The sequence below is a fragment of the Lontra canadensis genome, unplaced genomic scaffold (assembly GCF_010015895.1).
Source record: "Lontra canadensis isolate GAN:19392208 unplaced genomic scaffold, GSC_riverotter_1.0 scaffold32, whole genome shotgun sequence".
NCBI classification, from domain to species: domain Eukaryota; kingdom Metazoa; phylum Chordata; class Mammalia; order Carnivora; family Mustelidae; genus Lontra; species Lontra canadensis.
In genome coordinates this window covers 3,838,574-3,859,652 of record NW_022631026.1, presented here as the reverse complement: position 1 = coordinate 3,859,652, position 21,079 = coordinate 3,838,574, and positions in this window count along the sequence as shown.

Below are 21,079 nucleotides of genomic sequence, written 5' to 3'. Positions count from 1 at the left end.
AGACTTGAAAGACAAAGCGATTCTTCCAAGACCACAAGCTAGAAAGTGCAAAGCAGGCTTGGAGGCAAGGCTTCCTTAACAAGAAAATGCAGAAATCCCACAAAATCAATCCAAAGACATGGAAATGGAAGAGCTTGGTGTGAAAGACAAGGAGGTAATGAAGAAATGTCAACTTCTTTATACTCAAAATAAATGCACAGATTGAAGGGCGCGCTTGCAGACACAGCTCTCCCGCAGGCCTGATGTGTTAAGTCGGAGGCTGGACATCCGACCTGCTCTCTCCCTGACACACTTCCCTCCCATCAGGGCCCAGCGCCAGCTCATTTGACTTTTATATCTCTCCCATGCTTTGTTGGGAGGTCATTTCATGCACTCATGCTTCTCTGCCTGAAAAATTTCTCCCAGGGTTTGGGTGTGAACACATTTTTCTCTCTTCTCAATGATTCCTGCATTATTCTTTTATCTCATCTGGATAGAGACGAGATGATTAAGTAGATATTCACAGCACTTAAAAGTTTATGCAGCTAAATTAGATCCCCCACTTGAACTGCTTTAATTGTGTTTAACTTTATTGTAACTTAGTGTATTTATTCTGCAAGAGTTTACTTTTAGCCTTTGTCTCAGATGGAGCCCCATGGCTACCATCATCCAGCCGAAGTAACCCCAGGCCCCCAAAAAACCTCTGGAATTGGGGTTTCCAGATCTAGAGACTGTGAGAACGACTTCACAGACATTTCAGTGGTGGAAACAGAATTTGCAAAGGCAAACCACTGTGAAAACTCACCGCTGTTCAGAAAAGATGAGGGGCTTATGAATACGATGAATATGAAGGAAGAGAAGATGCAGACTATTGGTTGATGAGATCAAGAACCAAGAAAACCCACGATTCTAGACAGGTAGCTTGAGGTCGCATCATGATGTATCTTAAACACAACATCAATTATGTTTTTAGGCAAAATAATGTTTTGCTAGAAGTGGAAGCAATGATGGAGAAAATGAAAACATTAAACAGAATGTTGTAGAAGTCTCTTTTAGCCAGTCAGATGTTAGGAAACAAATCATGGCCTCACTAGAAATTAGCACACAGCTTTGTTACCATTGTTACTACTATTATTACTGTTATTAATTGCTACTACACCTTCCTTCTGTCCACAGCCCATTGACTAGTTGCAGACAGGTGCACCAGCCACCTTCATGGGTGTGGGCATGCAGGCGGCCCACGACTGCGTGGGGAACAGGGAAGAACCCAGCAACAGGGTTGTGCTTGCCTTCTAACAGATCTAAAAACTGAAATTCACATAGGCCAATGATGCATTTTTTCAAGAAAGACATTTAAATAATTCTCAAAGATGTAAATTGCATTATGATTATATATGAGATTGTTTCATAGGACGGTTTTATTTTTAAAATTTGTGCCAATTCCAAGATACTGTGCAGTATCCAAAGAGCAGTAAGCTAGTACGCAGTCTCCTGCTGGACAGAGGAATTGGTCCAAATCAGCTCGCATATTTTATCCAGCCATTAATGTCTAATATTTTATGAGTCTAAGAAAAGCCCTGTGAACATCAGGCTTATCTCTCTAATTTATAGAGACATCTTTAGCCATAATAATTCTAGGCTAATATTTCACTGGAAAAATTAGAGAAATCATAGACTGTACTTATACATTTGTGACACTGTCAAAAATAAATACAGGTTTAAAATATGTGGTGTTAAGTATGGAATTTTCAACACTCGAAAAGTGAATTCACATAGGAATAGCCATGCCGATAACTAGGCCTCCTTGTTTTCATGGGTGTTGTGGAATTAGCATGGGATCTGGAGTTCCAGAATACCGGGTTTGGGTATTGGGACATTTCATTGATCTCTTTGAAATTCAGTTTATTCACTATGCATTGAAGTAATATCTACTCTAACCTGTAGAATGGGGATCAAATATTAGGACCTCATAAAAAGCTGAACCGGACAATAACTGACCCTTCCCGGTCCCCGTTAGGGGCATTTGTCATGATAGGGACTTCTCACACACTTCCTCGGACTACGCTCACAGCATCCCTGTGTGTGTCACCTGCTGTTGCAGCAGTGTGAAGGTCACATTGTTTCCAGCTGCTCCGTGTCAGTCCTCATATAAGCCCACTGCACAGGGCTTTGTCTCTCCCACCATAATGCAGGGTCCATTTTTGGGGAAGCCAACCAGCCTAGTATTACTTAAATGTTTCATTTTTAAGTTGATAACATTCTGCAATAATGGAAAGTCTCACCGCTTCTCCTTTTTGAAATTCTATTCAAATCTTGACACAAATATTAGTTGTCTGGAGTGAATCCAAAAGCCTTACGATCATCATTTTTTTCCTTCTCTCTCTTTATGAAGCTTTTACTTCTTCCCCATAATTAGCCCACCGTGAGAGCTGATCCACTTTCCTGCCCGAGTTCCGGAATGAAAGCCCCGCGGGCCGGACAATTTAAGCAGGAGCAGTCATGGCTGCCGGCCTCACTCCACTCTCCCCAGCCCATTGGGGAAATGTTATCGGTCAGCTGAAGGAAAGCAATGCCCCTTCGCTGAGAATCCCCCCAGACATATGGCACGCCGTGGAGACAGGGACAGGCAGAGCAGTTAGCAGTTGCTGCCGTGGCTCTGGCTGGTCTCCACTGCACGGCTGCGTGCGAGGGCCCAGGCCCATGCTGGGGGCATATGCTTGCCGGCTCTGCCCTTTGCTGCCTGCTGCTCGGGGCTCCTGTATTCTAATGGTAATTCCGCAATCTGTTCCTTGACAGCTCAGGGCCAGATGATGTGCCTGCCGCTGACAGGGACATCCTTTCATGAAACATTGATTTCTGGGCACCTGAACATTGGGAAGTCAGCGATCCCCCACGCTCATGATGCAGCCTCGGACTGAGACCTCGGAGGACGCCGCAGATCGCCCGTCAGCACCCAGTCCACCGTGCCCCCAGCAGCGCGGTGCTAACGGCGTTTTCCTGCAGGGGTGAAGCTTTCTGAATTCTACACCAAGAGCTTTGGGGAATGGTTTTCCTCTTCCTTGTTGGTTGTCCCAGAGGAAATCGCTCTAGGAAGGCTCTGTCTGTGGGAGAAGGCCACGTTGTCCTTGCCCTGCCTTTTCAGTTTGGCTCTACGTCCAGTACTGGGTATGAACCTGAAAGTGGACGGGGACAGGAGGGGGTGGAAACACTGGTTTCCAGGCCTGCCATGACACACTTTCAATGCCCTGTACTCTGTGGCTGCGCCCCTTCTTTCTTGCTCCTGAATTCTCTGTTCTGTTACTAGCTCTTCAATTGTACGACTGAAGAATGACTTCCCTACAGATGTGGGTGTGTGCGTATAAAATGGGTATTAGAAGTAAGTATGTTTTTAGTTACACGCATATACACACGTAATTTTTTCTCCAATAATGCTTATCCTCAGTGTGCAAGTACACAGTTTGATTCTCATTTGTAAAATTTGCAAAGTTGGAATCATCATCACCATTTTGCAAAGGAGCAAATGGAGACTCAGAGAAGACAAGATGGTCAGTAAGTCCCGTCAGTAGAAAGTGAACAGACCCTGCTATCAATTCCTTGAAATCCAGAGAGAAGAACATTCTTTAAAATGCATCGTTAGATTATAGGAAAGACACATTTCTGTGTGTCAGAAATGAGCGAAGCCCAGAACTCAGAGGTCGGAGAACACAGAAGGCGGGCGGGGGGGCGCTGCAGAGTGCAAACCTGCGGCGTGGGCTGGGGGCCCGCCGGACTGAACACCTCCATCCCTGGGACGTTTCGATGTGGAAATGAGAGCCGGGAAAAAGCCAGAACTTCTGAAGGACTTTACTCCACAGGAAAGGATGGCCTAGAAAAAAATCCACTCATAAGCCCAGTGGGATCACAAGAATGTTAACCTGTTGCTTTCTGGGCACTGGGGGGACAAAAAGGAAAAAAAAAAAAAAAAAAAAAAAAAAGAAGAAAAAAAATATATATATATAATCCCTGAGAAATCAAAACTCCCACTTTCATTACCCTGAGCTCTGGGTTAGATTCATAAAGTCCACAGAGTCCTGAATCCTGAAGCTGATCCATTCACATCAAAGGTTCTCAAGCTGCTCCTCCCTGCGGCTACCGGCAGAAGCACGTGTCAAACGGTGCCAAAGGGGCGCGGGGAGGCTCAGTCCGTGAAACATCTGCCTTCAGCTCAGGTCATGATCCTAAGGTCTCGACATTGCCTCCCTGCTCAGCAGGGAAACTGCTTCTCCCTTTGCCTCTGCTGCTCCCCTGCTCATGCTCTTTCTCTCTCTCTCTGACAAATACATAAATAAGATCTTAGAAATGAAGGAAGGAAGGAAGGAAGGAAGGAAGGAAGGAAGGAAGGAAGCTGCCCTGAAGAGACACTCCCACCTGCTCCTCAGGGTGTGGAAGCTTCTGGAAGAAGAAACACATGCCTGCACGCTGCACCCACAGCTGGGACCAGCCAGACACACGTGTACCCAGTGCCCTTCAAACAGGAATACAGTCTGTTCTCTCCATCCCGTGCTACCCCTGTAAGGATTTCCCGCCAGCCTGGCCGGCACCGCTCACAGATCCTGCACCAGCGGCCATCTCCGGCCTCAGGCCGGTCAGGTTGCTCTGCTTCATCATGGACCACACAGAGCTCTGGATAAGGAACTGGCAGAGCCACCTGGCCTGGATCCCGACTGTCCTCGGTGTCACCTTGGTGTCTGTGGCACGAACTCTGATTCTCCCCCTTACCTTGGGTCTTCTCGACGTGCTCTTAGGCTCTGGAAATGCAGGATCTCACCATCTGGACTGAGCACACCCCTTTGGAGGACCTAACATCAGGGCCTCACTCCTTACGATCAGTTCCTCTTGCAGAAGCCGTGAGAGCCTTGGACTGTGCCATCGTGAACCCTCACACTAGCGGCGGTTCCCTTCTCAGAAGCGAGGTACACCACTTGGTGCTTCTCTTTCCTTGTCTGGCCTTGATGCAGGAAGGAGTTGTCCAGGCAGACCACGAGGGCCCTCTGCATTGACCAGGGAGCCCTGGGCATGTCAGCTTCGCAGCCCAGTCTTTACGTGTCTGCAGTGGGAAAGCCAGGTGTCCACACAAGTGTGCGCTGTCCAAGGAAGTGGCTCGGAAGGACCAGAATGCTACTGTGAATTTCCTTCTGTTTGCAGAGATGAGCAGAATATTGTCATACGGTGACTTTGTGTTCCCCGTTGTCTCCAGTGACCATCATCAGTGTGGGAGAGAGAGCCCGGAAGGGCGGGTTTGGGGATCCTGCGTCATCGGGCACTGGTGAGTTCGGATACAGACAGGTAGAAGTGGCTAGAGTCGGGGAGACGGGAAGCCTCCCTGTTTCTGGGAAAGCTGTGGCAGCTGAGGATCTCTGCCAGGACAGGGACCTGCTTTTCTTCGGGGCATCCCAAGTGCCTAGAGCAGCTGATTATGTAAGACTGTTTATCGTGTTATGAATACATGTATTTTTACCTACTAGTCAATGTATGTTCTTGCCTGAAAATACCCACTTTAAAAAAAAAGGAACATTCTTCCATTGTAGAGCTGATCATACTATTTTCCATATTTATAAGTCTTTAGTCTGTGTAGCCTGGAACTCTCCGAATGAGGCTCTAATTGAATGATCACGAAAGGTCCTTTTAGGATCTAGTTCTTGTCTATGTGTTTGGCCTGACCTTATTCCTCTCCACATAATGTCCTATGTTTTACCATGAAGAACCGCTTAATAATGACATCATCCTTGGGGGAGGGGGAGGCCTCTGTGGGCCGGGAATGTGCTTAGGGCCTTGTGGGCTTCAGCAGAGAGCACACGTAACAATTCCAGAACGTTCCTCGGCCTTCCCCATCTCCACGTGCTTCCTGCGCCACTCCACTCCTGCCAGGGCAGCTCAGTTATTTCCTCCCGTATACAGGTCTCCTGCTGTTCCGTTAAAACTTGTGGAGGGCAGAGACTCTATTTCCGTTTCCTCACAGAGTAGAGCAGCACTTGCCATGTGGTATGTATCTAACAAATATCCATCGAGTGACCAGAGAGAGGAGGTCATGTTACATGGACGTGTGGCCCCCATGGGGACTAGAACCCTGAATGTTTGAGAAGCAGCTCCACCCCCAACCAGGTTGTGGGGGGTCACAGAGCCCTGATCCCTGAGGCCTGGGAGGGATCGCTTGTTTTTCCTGATGCCCAGACAGTGGACAACCTGCGTAGCTTCACGGAGCCCAAGCTTCTTCCTCCCCAAAGTAGGTACAATACATGAGTTCTGACTTTGTGCCAAATCTGTTGTGAGAGCTCGAGATGCCGAGCCGTGAACAAAGCACAAATAAACAGAAATGGTGCCGGTCCTAATGGACCTTGTCTTCACGTTGGGAGGGGAGGTAAGGGAGATTAGACGGACGCACATACATGAAGATGCTAGACCGTGATGAAGGCCATGAGGAGATCGCGCAGAGCAAGGGGACGAGCCGTAGCCCAGAGCAGTGAGGTGGGGAGGATATTTGCCGCACCGGCTAGTGAGGACGGGCTCCGGGCATGGACACCGGGGTGGCATTGAAGCAGAGACCGGAGGAGCACAGACGCACGAGCTTGAGGCAGTCACCAGGGAAGAGTGCTTCGGTGGAGCCAGAGCAGGTACAACGATGAGAGAATCACGTCAACTCCTAGAAGCCTGGAAAAGAAGCCAAAGTAAGCTTGCCCGGAAGACGCTTCCTTCCTTCCTTCTTTCCTCCCTTCCTTCCTTCCTTCCTTTGCATGAAAAAGTTGTTTTCTGAGAATCCTGTGAATCAAATGTACAAAGTGCCCAGGATATAATTAGGCAGTCAAACCTTGCTGCTTCCCCTTCATTTATAACGGATGCTCAAAGAGTAAGTGTGTCGCACCTTCCACCGCAAAGCTATGTTCTGTCTTGCGTGTTCTGCTCACAGGGAGTGGGTGTAGGTGTGCGGGACTGTCTGGGGATGCCACAGTTCAAATTCCAGGTGCCTCACTTGGTTCGTAGCTCTCTAATTATGCACATCCATAATATATGTCCCGGGACTATCCTCAAAACAGCCCACATGGCATTTTAAAGAATTTGAGCAGTTCACTTCCATCACCACTGGAAACAAAGACACTTTCAATGTGCAGATAATTTGTATGGCTGAAGCCCATTGCTTAAGTATGTGAGTGTGTCCAGGAGATATAAATATCGCGAGGCAGCACTCACTGTGTGCTGGGAAATAAGAGCCTGATATATGGGGCAGCTGCTGCTAATAGGCCACCTCCCCGCCTTCCCTTCTGTCCGTGGCCTCAGGAGAAAGGAGAGATGAGGCTGTGGCCTTCCTTCCCTTGGGGACAGGGCCCCTCAGCTGTCGGCTTGCAGAACAACAGCAGAGGGAGGGTGGACCAGCTGGCTGGGGACAGACCACCCCCACCCCCAGTTACTGTGCCCTCACTCCTGGGAGCGGGCTCAAATAGGAGTATAGAGGAGAAAGTCCGGTCTCGACGGGTGCAGTGAAGAGGGCACAGAGCTGGGAAAGGAGGCATCGTGCCCCAGCAGGACAGCCTTGGGCCAGCGGAGAGGCATGATTTCTGGCATCGGTTACGGGACCCAAGCAAGTCATGTTCTCTCTCCTTCAGCTTTTCCTACCAAGAAACTAAAAATCACTGGCCAATCTCCTTTTAATCCCCTCCAGCTTTGCAAAATTTGTCTCCCTGCCTTTTTTTTAAGTTATTTTATTAATACTATTATTATTTTTGTGAACTGAGGTAAGGGGCATGATGGTGTGACAGAGAAGTGTCATGTCACTATGTGGCCACACTTGCTGCCTCCCTCTGTGGCCCCTGCTGTGAGCAAGAGGCTCACTGAGTCACCGTCCTTCACGGAGAGAACATTAAAGATCTGAACGACCACCGTCCTATGATAGAAATGGTAACAACACAGAGAAAGAACACAAAGGGATTTTCTAAAAAGGAAATTACCAGCCACATGCATTCCACGTAATGTTGGAATCTGTTCAAAAGGGACAGAGCTCTGAGTGGACCCAGGTGAACGCGGATCTGACATTCACCTCCACTCAACACTGAATGATGGGACCTCTGCTGGTTTCTTAGGCTGTTTGGTATTTTTTTCCTTATCTACGAAACTATAATGCATTGCATCGATGGAGGGTAGATTGTCAGTAGCAAGGGGCATGCATGTGTTTCTCACTGATGGGAGTCCCTCTTCTTACTGTCATTGGGGTGCATCTGACTTGGAATGACTGCTTTTCTCCTCTCCAGAATGCTACCGGATAATGGATATTCAGTTGCCCTTTTGTGTCTGAATCTGAGTCATTTCCAGTGGGACGTGTTAGGAGGATGCCTTCCTGAGCATCTTCCTGTGAGTGGGTTTCTGGTTTTGTTGCCATGCTGGCAAATGCCAAGGCCACCCCAGGGGACAGGTGTGACAGTCCCAGCACAACTTCTCAGCCCTAGACTCATCTGTTCTAAAATGATCCAACACCCCAACAGGCATAAGATACAACATGACATTCTTTTTGCTTTTAATTTCTATTTTACTTCATCACTATTTAGGCTAAACCAATTCTGGAAATGAGCTTGTTTCTTATTTATATGAAAGCAGAATTGGAGAATTCTGTGTGGCATGGGCAGGCAGAAAAGGGAAGGGTGTGCGGAGTATCTTCTGTTTTCTCGGCCAACAAATTAATCCCCGGAAAAGGGACAAGCTCAGTCTCTCCTCTGTTTGAAGGGAACCCACTCAGATAGCGTCTTTCCACGGTACTGTGGGAGTGGCAGAGATGGGCCTCTTGATGGCAGCAGCAGTAGGAAGGGATTTCCAAGGATTGAAAATCAAATTCATGCTTCCTGGGGATTAATGACAGAGATAAGGTGTTTCAGTGGCTTTTTAGAAAGCTCCTTTTGTATTGAGTTCTTTTTTTTTTTTTTAAGGAAAATAGTGCTGCACTATTTTAAATAATCAATAGTTCTTTTGACAAAATAATAATCATATGTAGAGAGATTCGGGATGAAAGGATCTCACAGTAAACATATGACAACTCAGAGCACCGGGATACCCATTAACATCCCCATCTAATTCTAAGGTAGCAACGTGTCGGTTAAAAGCCATATTTTTTTGCCCTGAATCCATTCAACGCTTGGAAGGATATCATATCTTCTCCCACAAATCTCAAAAAATACCCTGCTATTTTGCCTCAAGGAACCTGACAAGAACTTCGGCATCTAATTGTGGGTGTGCTGGGCTACGTTGTGTCTGTGCTGGGGAGGACCCCGATACCCTCTTCTGACTCCTGGAATTTTTATTTATTAGTCATTGCTGTTCTCTCTTATTTTATTTTATTTTTTTTTTTTTTAGTAGTAGTAGTAGTGGCCAGCCTCTAGCCCTTCCCAAGGAAGTGGGATGGCCAAGGCTTCCCAGGCCCCAGCCCGCCCCTCAGAGAAGGAACCAGAAGTTGAGGTGCACTGGGCAGGGCAGGAACAAGGTGCAGACCAGCCCTCAGACTGGGGAGAAACACACAGAGCAAAATGGCTCGGACGGCTCTGGGGGGCAAGGCCTGCCGTGTGCATTCTCTGCAAAACAGCACAGGTTTCTTCCCTGCACCGTCTAGGTGTTGCAGGCACTTGCTAACCCCCTAACTTGGAAGAACCCCACCTTCTTCTCTGGGCACAGATGCACTCACTGTTCCATGGCTGACATTAAATACCATTGTCAGGGAGGTCAGAACGTTTGCATCAGTCCATCTGCTCTGGATGGGTTCACCTACCGGCAAAGCCAGATTATAATTAGGAGCACAGGGAATTTGTGGTATGGCCTAAACGTTTTGTAGCTCAGTAGGTCTCTCTCCAAGGTAGAGTCACTCTTGTCTCAGCAGCTAGCGCTCCGTGGGCTGTGGACCAAGTGAATGAGGCTCAGCCATCATCTCACCCTCTTTTCCAGGCTTCCCATGAACCCCGACCCTGTCCAGTGAAGCATTATTTCTTTAGATATGCAAATACTACCGTCTGGTTGCACCAAGTTTTGACCTCTGTCTCTGGGTGACTCTGTGTGGCCCCGCTTGGCCCATTGTATGTTGATTTACAGTTGCCCTCCCAAGGGCAGCCTTACCGAACCTCGCTCCTGGTCCTGCCTGAGAAAGCTTCACAGTGCCGGCCAATATGTCATTATCTGAAAAGGGGAGCATGCTTTCTGTCATCACACCAGCCTCTGGGGAGGTGGGCACCCAGACCTGTCCCCCACTCCACCTCCCAGCTGCACCACCAGGCAATGCTTGGGTCAGGCTGGCAGATCTTCTGGGAAGTTCTGTCCCATGAACCTTCTGTGACTGACCTTCTGTCACTGGGTGTGCTCTGGGGGGTCTCACCCTGACCAGAATTTATGCTTCAAGTCCATCCCGCAGCCTCATGCTATCTTGGAAGCAGGAAAAGAGGTGGAGAAGGTGGGTAAAAGGTCGCAAGTCCTGACCACAATCCAGGCGTGCCGCGCGCACACAGCGGAGACAGGTGTGGCCAGAGGGCTGGGGTCTCTCCCGAGGTCACGGAGGTGTGCAGGGAAATGACCGACGTCACAGTTGGTAACTCCGCGATGTGAGTCTCTGTGAGTCATGTTTCCTTGGAGACTTGGCAATTCAGCTAGCTGATGGGTAAGAATACCTCTGGCCAGGAGGCCCCTCTCTGTGAAGGGACTTTGCTCCTCAAAAAACGCTAGGAGCCTGACAGGTCTCTTCCCACGACACTTGATTGGCACAAGACCTGTCATCCTCAGATAAACCGTGATGGAAAGAGGGACTTTCTGGCGAACGCTTTTGTGCCCAGAATTATGTGGAACAGTTTATAAAATTCTTTAATTGTATCTTTTCAGTGTCCGCGGTCAAGAGTTACTCCGCAGTATTTCACACAGATGCTGAAAGGCGGATCAGGGGTTTGAACCGGTGCTGGATTTCAAACCATCCCGTTCTGTCCTCAGCTGGCTTCTTGGAGAACCTACACCCCCTGGAGGATGGGGGTGCAGGAAGGAGGGACGGAGGGAAGGAGACATATAAAGGGAAGGCGGGGGGCGGGAGGGAAGGAGGGAAAGACAACCTCAGGACCTGGAGGTAGATCGGCGATGGACCTCTGGTCCCCAGATCTCTCACTGTCCATCTTGCAGGCACCCTCAGGTGTGCTATTCTCTAGGAGCCCCGAGCTCTGCTCCTTACACCCACTGTGACAGGTGACCTTAATTTCAGCCGACAGGCGCCGTATGACCTGCCCCAAGGACACCCTCCCAGGCAGACTGTGCAGTCCCATCCCTCCCAAGTGAGAAGAACTCCTCCTTCCTCTCCTTCATCGTGACTTATTGAACCAGGGGTACCGAAAACACCCACTTCATCACATCCTCATCCACGGTGGTCCTAGGCTGAGCCTTGCATCTCACTGTGGAGATGACGGGGACACATTCCAGACGCCTGACTTCAGCTGTAACACAGGGCATCTCCCTCAGGGACTGAGGTCTTATTACTTGCTCTATTTTTTTTAAATTTAAGATTTTATTCATTTATAAATAAAGGGACACAGAGTGAAAGAGGGAAAGTGAGAGTAGGAAGACAAGCAGGGACAGAGAGAGAGGGAGAAGCAGACTTGCCACCGAACAGGGAGCCCAACCCGGGGCTCGATCCCAGGACCCTGAGATCATGACCTGAGCCAAAGGCAGAAGCTTAACAACTGAGCCACCCAGGCGCCCCTAGTTGCTGGACTTTGAAAAAATCACTTCATGTCTCTGAGCTTTATGTGTAAAAATGTTAACAGTGATTCCTGTCCGGCAGTTCTGCTGTGAAGAAAAGATGATGCATGAGATGTGTCTGATATTGTACATAGGGAAGCCTCAGTACATGGTAGCCGCTCTTATTTTTTATTAATATCAATTCTTTATCTTGGCAAAAAGGCCCACCTACATGAAAGCGTGGTAGACAACACTGCTCAGTGTTTAAGCTGAAATTTGACCAGGATGCTCACACCAGAAACCACCGTCTCTCCTGTTTCCTCTCTGCTGGTGAGCCTTGCCTGGCCCTGGCATTGCATCGTCCCCCACTCTCCTCCTCCTACCCCTGAGGAGTCACGGTCCCTCCACCAGCCCAGGCTCCAGGCTCCCTTATGCCTTGATTTCCCCCACTGCCCGCCCCAGCACCAGGATTCTGCACCCTGTGGCCAACACTTTCCCCTCCACACTCCTCCCTCTCAGGACAGAGAATCTCACGAGGTTGTGCTGAAACTTTGCTGGTTCATGATGGATACTTCTAGGAGCCATGAGCCCTGGGATCAGAAGCTCGCCGACATTCTCTCATTCCCAGGAGTTACCAGACAACAATCATGAGTCCTTCCAGACTGGGCTGGGCTTGTCCTCCCTCATCTCTGGTCTGTAACTTTGTGGGAGAGATTCCATGTTTTTCTGGAACTTACTTAGTGCATTTCATCTGTAGCTCCTAGTGTGGTGTCCAGTTATGAGGTGAGCTTTGCCCCCTTGAGCTTGATGAGAATAAGGCACAGGAATCCCTATCTGGGAGTTGGCAGAACCTTCTCCAGCCTGGAATTCAGGACCTATAAAACTGCCCTGGTCAGGGAACACGGGCCCCAGAGGGCACTCGTAACTACCAGAGCGTGGCGTCCAGATGGAGAGGTTGAACTATGTATAATGTTGAACCTGGAGGCAAAACGCCAGGTCTGCGTGCTCCAGTCCTGCATGCCCATAGAAGCAGATAGAGCCATTCCCACCAGAGTGGGCAGACACAGCCCAGCCGCCCGGGCCACCTGCGGCACAAACCGGTGGAGAACCACACGCAGTGCACGCACTTTTGCCTGATGTCCTCCCATCGAGGCTGCAAGAAGAGCAAGAAGTTGGAGCGAGGCACTGAAATAATAATGACAATAATTACTACTGTTATTATTAAATAGAGAGTAAAGCACATATGAATTATATATCTTCTTTATATTGAGAAAACTTCAGGGCTTCTTCAACTTGGAGCTTACAAAAGCCGTTGCAGACAGGATGCCCAAGCAGGGTCTCCCGGCTCACAGCGGAGCAGACTAGGAGTTCCACGGAGGAGCTTAGCGCTGTGATGTCCAGGAGGGAGAGCGTGGCGTCCAGGAGGACCCAAGGCTTTCCCGGCTTACACAGCTGAGCCATCCAAGGAAGGACCAGTAGAACAGAAGAGAGCCCACACGGGAAGACCGAGTGGTCACTTCTTGAGCTGCTCTGGAAACACGCAGGAGTAGATGTGAGGGAGCTCGGTGGAGAGCTGTGTCCCCAGACTCCTGGCTCAGGCAGAGAGGGGGACGCCCGAGTGCGGGATGGGAACAGAAGACTCAGCCCTACCTGTGTGGAACACCCATGTCGGAGATGAGACTCCCCGGGGCCAGAGGAGGAAGCGAGGGGTCCCAGTGGCCGAGGGCAGGCTTCAGAGCCTCTGGATTCCAGGTGGGTGGCCTCCAGCAACTGATTACCCGAGTGGAATCTCACTTTCCTAAAGAATACAACAGACATTCGAATAATCTCAATTGCCCCTACAAGGTTCTGGTAAAACCAATGAGATTGCGTCCACTGAAATGCTTTGGGGTCTGCATGTGTGTGTGCCCGTACGTATCTGCCACCAGCCCTGGATTCCTCAGTCTCAGGGGCATTCTCTCACAGACGTGGTACTTCATGAAATTTGCCTCCTTGGTGAATGAATAAATGAAGTGTGCTCGTGTAGTCTTCTTTCAAACTGTATTATCCACGGACAGAAAGCACGTGAATTCTTTGCAGATATGCCAACACATCGCAAGGGAAGAAATAGCTTTGTTAACCAACGGCGTGTCTACAAACTCATCTTCCAATAGTTTAGCTGTTTTCCATTGTAATTCAAATGACCCTGTGTTTCAGTAGAAAAGGAAATCCTCCAGTATTGCTTTGTAACTGAAGTAAGTGAACAATTCGCAAACACAGAAGTTAATTTCTCAGGGCGCCTGGGTGGCTCAGTGGGTTGAGCCTCTGCCTTCAGCTCAGGTCGTGATCTCAGGGTCCTGGGATCGAGCCCCGCATCGGGCTCTCTGCTCAGCGGGGAGCCTGGTTTCCCCTCACTCACTGCCTGCCTCTCTGCCTACTTGTGATGTCTCTCTCTCTGTCAAATAAATAAACAAAATCTTAAAAAAAAAAGTTAATTTCTCTGAAGGGAAATTGCACGTTTTGAAAGACGAATTCCAATGAGCCAAATTTTCAAGCTCTCTGCTTCCCTTTTTGTTCAGAATTTTTTCCTGATTTATTTTACATTCTGCTTGTAATTCAGCGACTTTCATCTTCATCGATTTTCCTATTTGTCTAGTTTTTAAACTTTTGATCCATCTTGTTTATCTAATTCGATGATAAAGCCTGAAAGAGAGACAGCATAAAAGTCTTCCGCATAATCTCCCCTAGTTCTCAAGCTTCCCAACATGCTTCTTAAAGAGATGTTTGTTCGTTGAATGATTGAGTAGATAAATGTCAAAGTAAGACAGAACTTGTGTTAATTTATACTCTTCTTATTTTTCAGAGTCACTGTAGGCAATAAAACTGATATGATTTTTGGTAGTGTTTATATATCAGCAGTGGTTTTTTTATTATTATTTCAGATAGAATGAAGATCTGTTGAAAGAAATTATCCATGAAAGTGAATAACTATTTCTTTTTGCTTATTCATTTTTTCAGGAATGAAACACAAAACACGCAAGGATTTATGTTCATATATTGCCCCCGGGCTGTATCTGAAGTATGCTGTTTTTCTCTAAAATAGTTCCACCTCTTTCTGACAGGTGAGGATAAAGATTTATGGCCTTTTTAATTTCTAAGACTTAGGACCGGATCTAGTAAATGTAACGCCCTCTGATGACACAGATTCTTTCAAAGGGTCCCTGTTTTCATCAGGGAGAGGATCATGCCACAGTCTGAGTCTGCCCGAGACTCTAGGTCTGCTCTCTGCTTGTTTGAACTGCCTTTGAGGAGCTCAGGAAAGGCATTATATGCCTTTTCACTTCTCTCTAATTTGTAAAACACGAACTCTGGAAAGTCATTAATTTTCAAAAGAATGTGTTATTTCATTTACTTTACTTTTTTGGATTTTTTTTTTCCAGATTCACTTATTTATTTAGAGAGAGTGTGAGGGGGCAGGGGAAAGGAAAGAGGGAGCGAATCACAAACAGACTCCCTGCCGAGTGTGGGGGCCCCAGGTGGGGCTCGATCTCATGACTCTGAGATCATGACCTGGCCAAAATCGAGAGTCAGATGTTCAAGCGAGTCAGGCCCCCAGGCATCCCCCCCTCTTTATTTGTAAGTCGTATCGCCTTACATAGGTTTTTGTCTCACTCTGGATCACCCTCATGAAGTTTGCAAAAATCCAGCTACATTTGTTAGGTTGATGGCAATTATTATCCATGTGATGTGCCTTTCCCAGCCTAAAAAGAGGGTGAGCCTTGACTGTAATAAACTAATCTTGCATTGTATCCTATTTTAACCTTTTTAAAATTACTTAGTAAAACTTGCTTATTTGATGAGGCAGTAAGAGCAGATATCAGTTGTCCCACATGATGAACGGGGCAATAATGGTCAGAGAGGTTAGGTGACTTTTCTGAGGTCACACAGCTCTCCGCGAAACTGTGACTGAAACATGGCTCTTCGCTACACCCTTCTCACAGCTGCTCCCCTGGCTGGTGTGAACAGCCTCCCACAGCCAGGGCCAGAGAGAGAAAGAACAAAGCCCCTTCTGTCCCAGCACTAAGCCACGTGAGGCTGGGCCACGTGGAACGTCTTTAAAGTTCAGCCACTGTCTACCCCCGTAATATGTTTTCTGCAGTTAAGGTTAATTCTAGAGGGTTTCTGCCTCGCGCAAGGTTATGATTTTTATCATAAACATGATGCGGAAAGGGGATACAATGAAAAGCGTCCTGATTCTCCCGTCGGTCGTACCCGCTCTCACAAAGCTGCCACAGGGCTGTGGGGCAGGGACGGCTATTCCTCCCCTAAGAGCAAACACACGCGAAGGAAAGCTACGTGCTGGCCCCAGTTCTAGGAGCGGGACCTAACGGCAAGTAACCCAGACGGGCTTCCTGCCAACGTGTTTGGGTGGAAAGAAGTGAAGTGGAGAGAATTGCGTGGGTATTATTGGTTCCTACTGTGTCTCCTGTAAGGGAGTCCCTACTCACGACTGGCTCCTTGCAGGGTCCGCTGACCACTAGACCATGAATGACCTCCCATAGCTTGGTTTCAACTTCTCTCTTCAATTAAGTCTCTGCTGGATGTTCAGCAAATAGTTCGCCCCCCTGGATCCCGATCTCCATGAGTCTAAAGTGGGTGGTGTGAGGCCACTCCGTCGTCCCTCTGTACAAACACACCCCGGTGTTCTGGGGGTGCAGGGGGGCTCTGAGAGCTGCATGTCTCTGGTGTGCCGAGGCATCAGGGTGCTGCAGGAGGCAGCGGAGGGGCTAGAGAGACAGTTCTCCACCAGGAAATGGCCCCATGACCATCCTTTACTCTGTGCTCACGCCTTCCTCTGCCTTTCAGCACAGGGCCAGAGGTGAGATTTTCCCCCAGAAGCTCGTTCTCGTTTCTCTTTCACAGAACTCAAACAGGAGTCACAAAAATGATAAAGGGAAGGGGAAATAGGACCCCAGGGGGACTTCTGGGAAATGGATTATTTAGCCTGGAGAGAGAAATGCTGAGGGTTGTCTTCGTGGAAGTCCTTGAGTTACAGCAGGTTAAAGGGAAAGTTCTTGAACTAGAAGAGCTGAGCTGGAGGCAGGTGTGCGGGCTCTCTGCAGGGCAGGCGGGCAGCGGGCTCTCGGGTGTGGGCTGGGAGCTTCCTGAGAGGCAGGGTGGGGCTGGCGGGAGCTGGGCACCCTGTGTTTGGACTGGAGCACGAAGTCTGCCGTGGAAAGCTCAACCTGGGGACCTACAGACCGGCCGGGGCTCCTGCTCTGCGCCCTGCGGGAAGGCTCAGCCCCACCACGAGAAGAGCCAGCTGCTCTCTGCGGAAGCTCAGCAGCCGTCAGACCCCTAGACAGTCGACCTGCTGCTTGTCCTCCATCCCCACCACCAGAAACCCAAATCACCAAACATTCATTGAGTCCTTTTCTATGTTTCCTATCAACCTTTATTTTCTTTGATCTTCTTTGGATTTTCCAGGCTTTTTTATCCTAATCTGTAAAAGGAAGATGAAACTCTCCTATCTCACCGTCTTGTAGAATGATTGTATGGAAGGAAAAGGTAATCCCCCTAATTTCAGAGCATATCACACAGGGTTGTTATCAGGCAGGTAGAGGGAGGGATGAGGTGTGCTATAGCTGGTGCGCAGCGGCTCCTGAAACCTGAAGCCAAATCTTTAGGAATTTTGCGAGCCAGGTACTGAAGCATTGGTAGCTTGAAACTGGCCACGGCAGGAGTATTTACAATGTAGAAATCAGCAAATGCTACTAATTGGGATCTCCTCTGCTCCCCTGGCGAGCCGGTTTACTGAACTTTCCTGGACAAAAGGACTTTAAATGAGATTTATATTCATTTACATGTGTTTGGGAAAAGGGAAAGAAAATATCAATGACAATATATCAGCATATCTTGGAATTTAGAACATTTTGTTACATATATTACATGAATGTCTATGACGTCTGTATTGTAAAATTAAAATAAAATGTGCAGTGTTTTTAAACAACACATGAAATGTGGTAAAAATGCTTCCACCAGGTCAAAGCTAGTGTGCGTGTGTGCCTGCGGCATAGATGTGGTGGTGTTTGGTGGTACGAAGAGGGTCACCAACTCATACTCCTCACCTGTGTCCAGAGTGCCATGCTGGCAGGACTCCCCAGCTCCAGTCCCCGACCCTGGGCCTCCCATGCAGATGGGACGTTCCATCACCACACAGCCATGTGGTTGTTTGCTGAGATGAGATCCCCTTTCCTGATTCTCTCTAGTGACAAATGAGGTCTTGGAGAAGCTCTGGCCCCCAGCCTGAGGGCCACATCCCCTGCTTTACCTAAAACCAGGAGCCACCGGCAACCACGACAAGTGTGCCCACTGGAGTTTACATGTCCCTTTGTATCACTGTGGATTCGTTTTGACTCCCTGCCTGGGTCTTGTTGTTACTGCTTTTAGAGAGCTGTGGGGGTGGTTGTCACCACTATGAAAGTGAAGTTTGGGCTTTAGGAATCCTTTTTATTGAAAAAATAGAAGTGGTTCTTACAGTATCTCTTCGTATATGGTGATGGTATTTGCAGAGACTTACTTCATGGTTGCTGATAAAGAAACTTTCCCTTAATCATGGGATGCCTGCGTGGCTCAGTTGGCTAACCGTCTGCCTCTTGATTTCTGCTCAGGCCATGATCTCAGAGGCATGGGATGGAGCCCTGAGTCAAGTTCCATGCTTAGTGGGGAGTCTGCTTCAGGTTCTCTCTCTCCCTCTGCCCCTCCCTCACTCGTATGCACTCTCTCTCTCTCTTTCTCTCTCTCTCAAATAAATAAATACATCTTTTTTTTTTTTAATTCTAGTAATCATTATTGGACATTTCTGTCTCTGAAAAGAACATAATCTATAAACCACTCCAGAATTGGCCAATGTGATGTATTTGCAGGGGGCAAGGTCGAGTTTTTTTTATTGAATTTTCTCAAAGCCTCTAGAGATGGATGTCACAATGCATATACCACATGTAATTATCATGTGCACCACATGTGAGAGAAGACAATTAATCCCACCATTCCAGTGTTTGCTGTCTGAAAGCAGAAACTCTATGTCTTTGTATCACAGGGCTCTCGGCACCTACAGTCATGTCTGGCATGTGGTAGGTGTCTGGCCATACTCATTTGGTGGTAAAAAATATAGCATTGAACAAGCGAGCACTTCCCTTTCAGAACACAACCCTCCTGGTTATATGATTTAGAAGGCAGTCACTGTGATGGGAAAAACATGGATTTTGAAGTCACTCAGGCTTTTGCTCAAGTCCTGCCAACATAGTAGCATGAATAAGTTGCTTATTGTTTTTGACAGTTTCATGTAAAATGGAGATCTTAACTATATGTAAAACTCTACAGCTAGATCAGAAACTCTATTTAAAGTATATACATGGAAATTAATTTAAATATAAGCTATATTTAAAGTATTAGCCCATTACCTACCCATCACATGGGATGCTCAAGTAACTTTGGATCTTCCACCCCCTCCCCTGGGAATCCAGGCCCCATTCCAGGGAGGACTGTGAGTTTCCTCAGGAGAAGGGCGTCACTGGATTCAGGACCTTCGGGGGAAGCGTGGGTGTCATTTCACTACAGATATCTGGAGGAGGCTGACACGAGAAGCCTGCTCATGACACCGACGGGTATGTTTTATTTTAATGATTCATTTGCCTTAGGAGGAATGGATGTGCCAAAGGAGGTTCTGTTTGTCAGGCTCATGGGTTCAATGTCAGTGGATTCATGATAGTTGATTGAGCGTATGGGGTAGAAAGCAAATATGCAAGAGCCAGGAATGTGAAGCTTTGTGTGCACGTGGAAGCAATGACCCTACTAAGCCTACTAAGCCCTGCTCTGTCTTGATAACCTTGGCTAAACCACTCAGCATAATTAGCTGATTAGATCATCCATAGAGGCACTGTAGGAGAATCTTACCAGTAGCTGTTTCTGTGTCTAGTGTGATGGTTGGTGGTTCTGGCTGTATTTCTGTGGTTACCTACTACCCTTGCTCTTGATTTATTTCTCAATGGGGGATGATGACTTTTTTGATGGCCCTTCACTAATTTTACACCTTGTGCCAGGCACTGTGCTGAGCTCCAAGAGCACAAATGCAAATATGCCACAGCCCTGCCTTTCTGTCTGGTGTGGGCCAGGAGACACACAATCACAGAAATGGGCTGAGGGGCCCAGTGACAATGTGTGCAGGGAACTCTAGAACTGGCGAGAGGCAGGACAGCTGAGACTCGGAGTCCCTCAGTGGAACCAGGCCCCTTGAGGTCTGATGCTGCAACTGCCATGGGAGTTTGCAGACTCACCGTCCCCTTGGTCAACCCTCAAACCTTCAGTGTCCTCCCAGGAGGACAGGGATAATTGAGAAAGTCCATCAGAAGTCACGCCTTTCACACTGGACGCATCTCAGGAGGTCGGCATGCGCCCATCTGACTTCTGACGGTGATAAAATCATGGGTTTATTGGTGGTGACAGCAGCACTGACTGTCACCCAGCTGGTGGCACATGAGCGCAGACCATCTCTGGAGGAGGGCTTTCCTAACGTATGTCGCGAAAAATGTAAGAAATGCTTCAGGAGCGGGTTAAACCAATTAAGGAGGAAATGTCAGAGAAAAGAGAGCCTTTAAGACAAAGATACAGATTAAGAAGATTTTTCTGTTGTTTTGTTCTTTTCTTTTCATTTGTAGACTGTTCCAAAACCATCCAAAACTCAAGTTAATGCTTCTGACCTCTTAGGGAATCAAATTACTTGCCATTTTCATTAAACAGTTAAAATGACCTCTGTTGGTTATTTTCTGGGTTAGCCTACAGAAGACACCTTTAAATTATTAAAGTTATGTCACTCATCCTAAGAATGCTAATGAGCAGATAGTATATTCAGAACATGAACTTGCAAAAAAGGCAGATCTTACTTTAGATTTTGGCTCTGACACTGTGTAGCTCCAAAATATATTATTTACCGTCTCTGACCTTTGGTTTTTTCTTAATAAGCCCGGGTGGCAGCCTCAATGGCACCAAGTGTTAACAAGTTTAAGTGAGATGAAGTTATGTGAAGGGGTAGCATAGGGCATGCATGCAATGAAGAGTCAATGACGGGCAGCTTTTATTTGACTATATTGCATAAAAATAATATTCTCTAATGGAAACTGGGACAGTGTACGTAGTGTATGTAGACACTTCTTTCAAGGTCCTCACGTATCTGTTGTGATTAGTTGATTCTCTCCATTTATTAAAAAAGTCCGGCAAACACCATGACGCACAACCAGGTAGTTATGGGTTACCTTCCAGGTAAAAACAAACAAACACACAAAAACACAGCAGTAAGAATTGATGACATCTAAGAACTGGGGGTTATTTCATCTTCAGAAAAGATTAT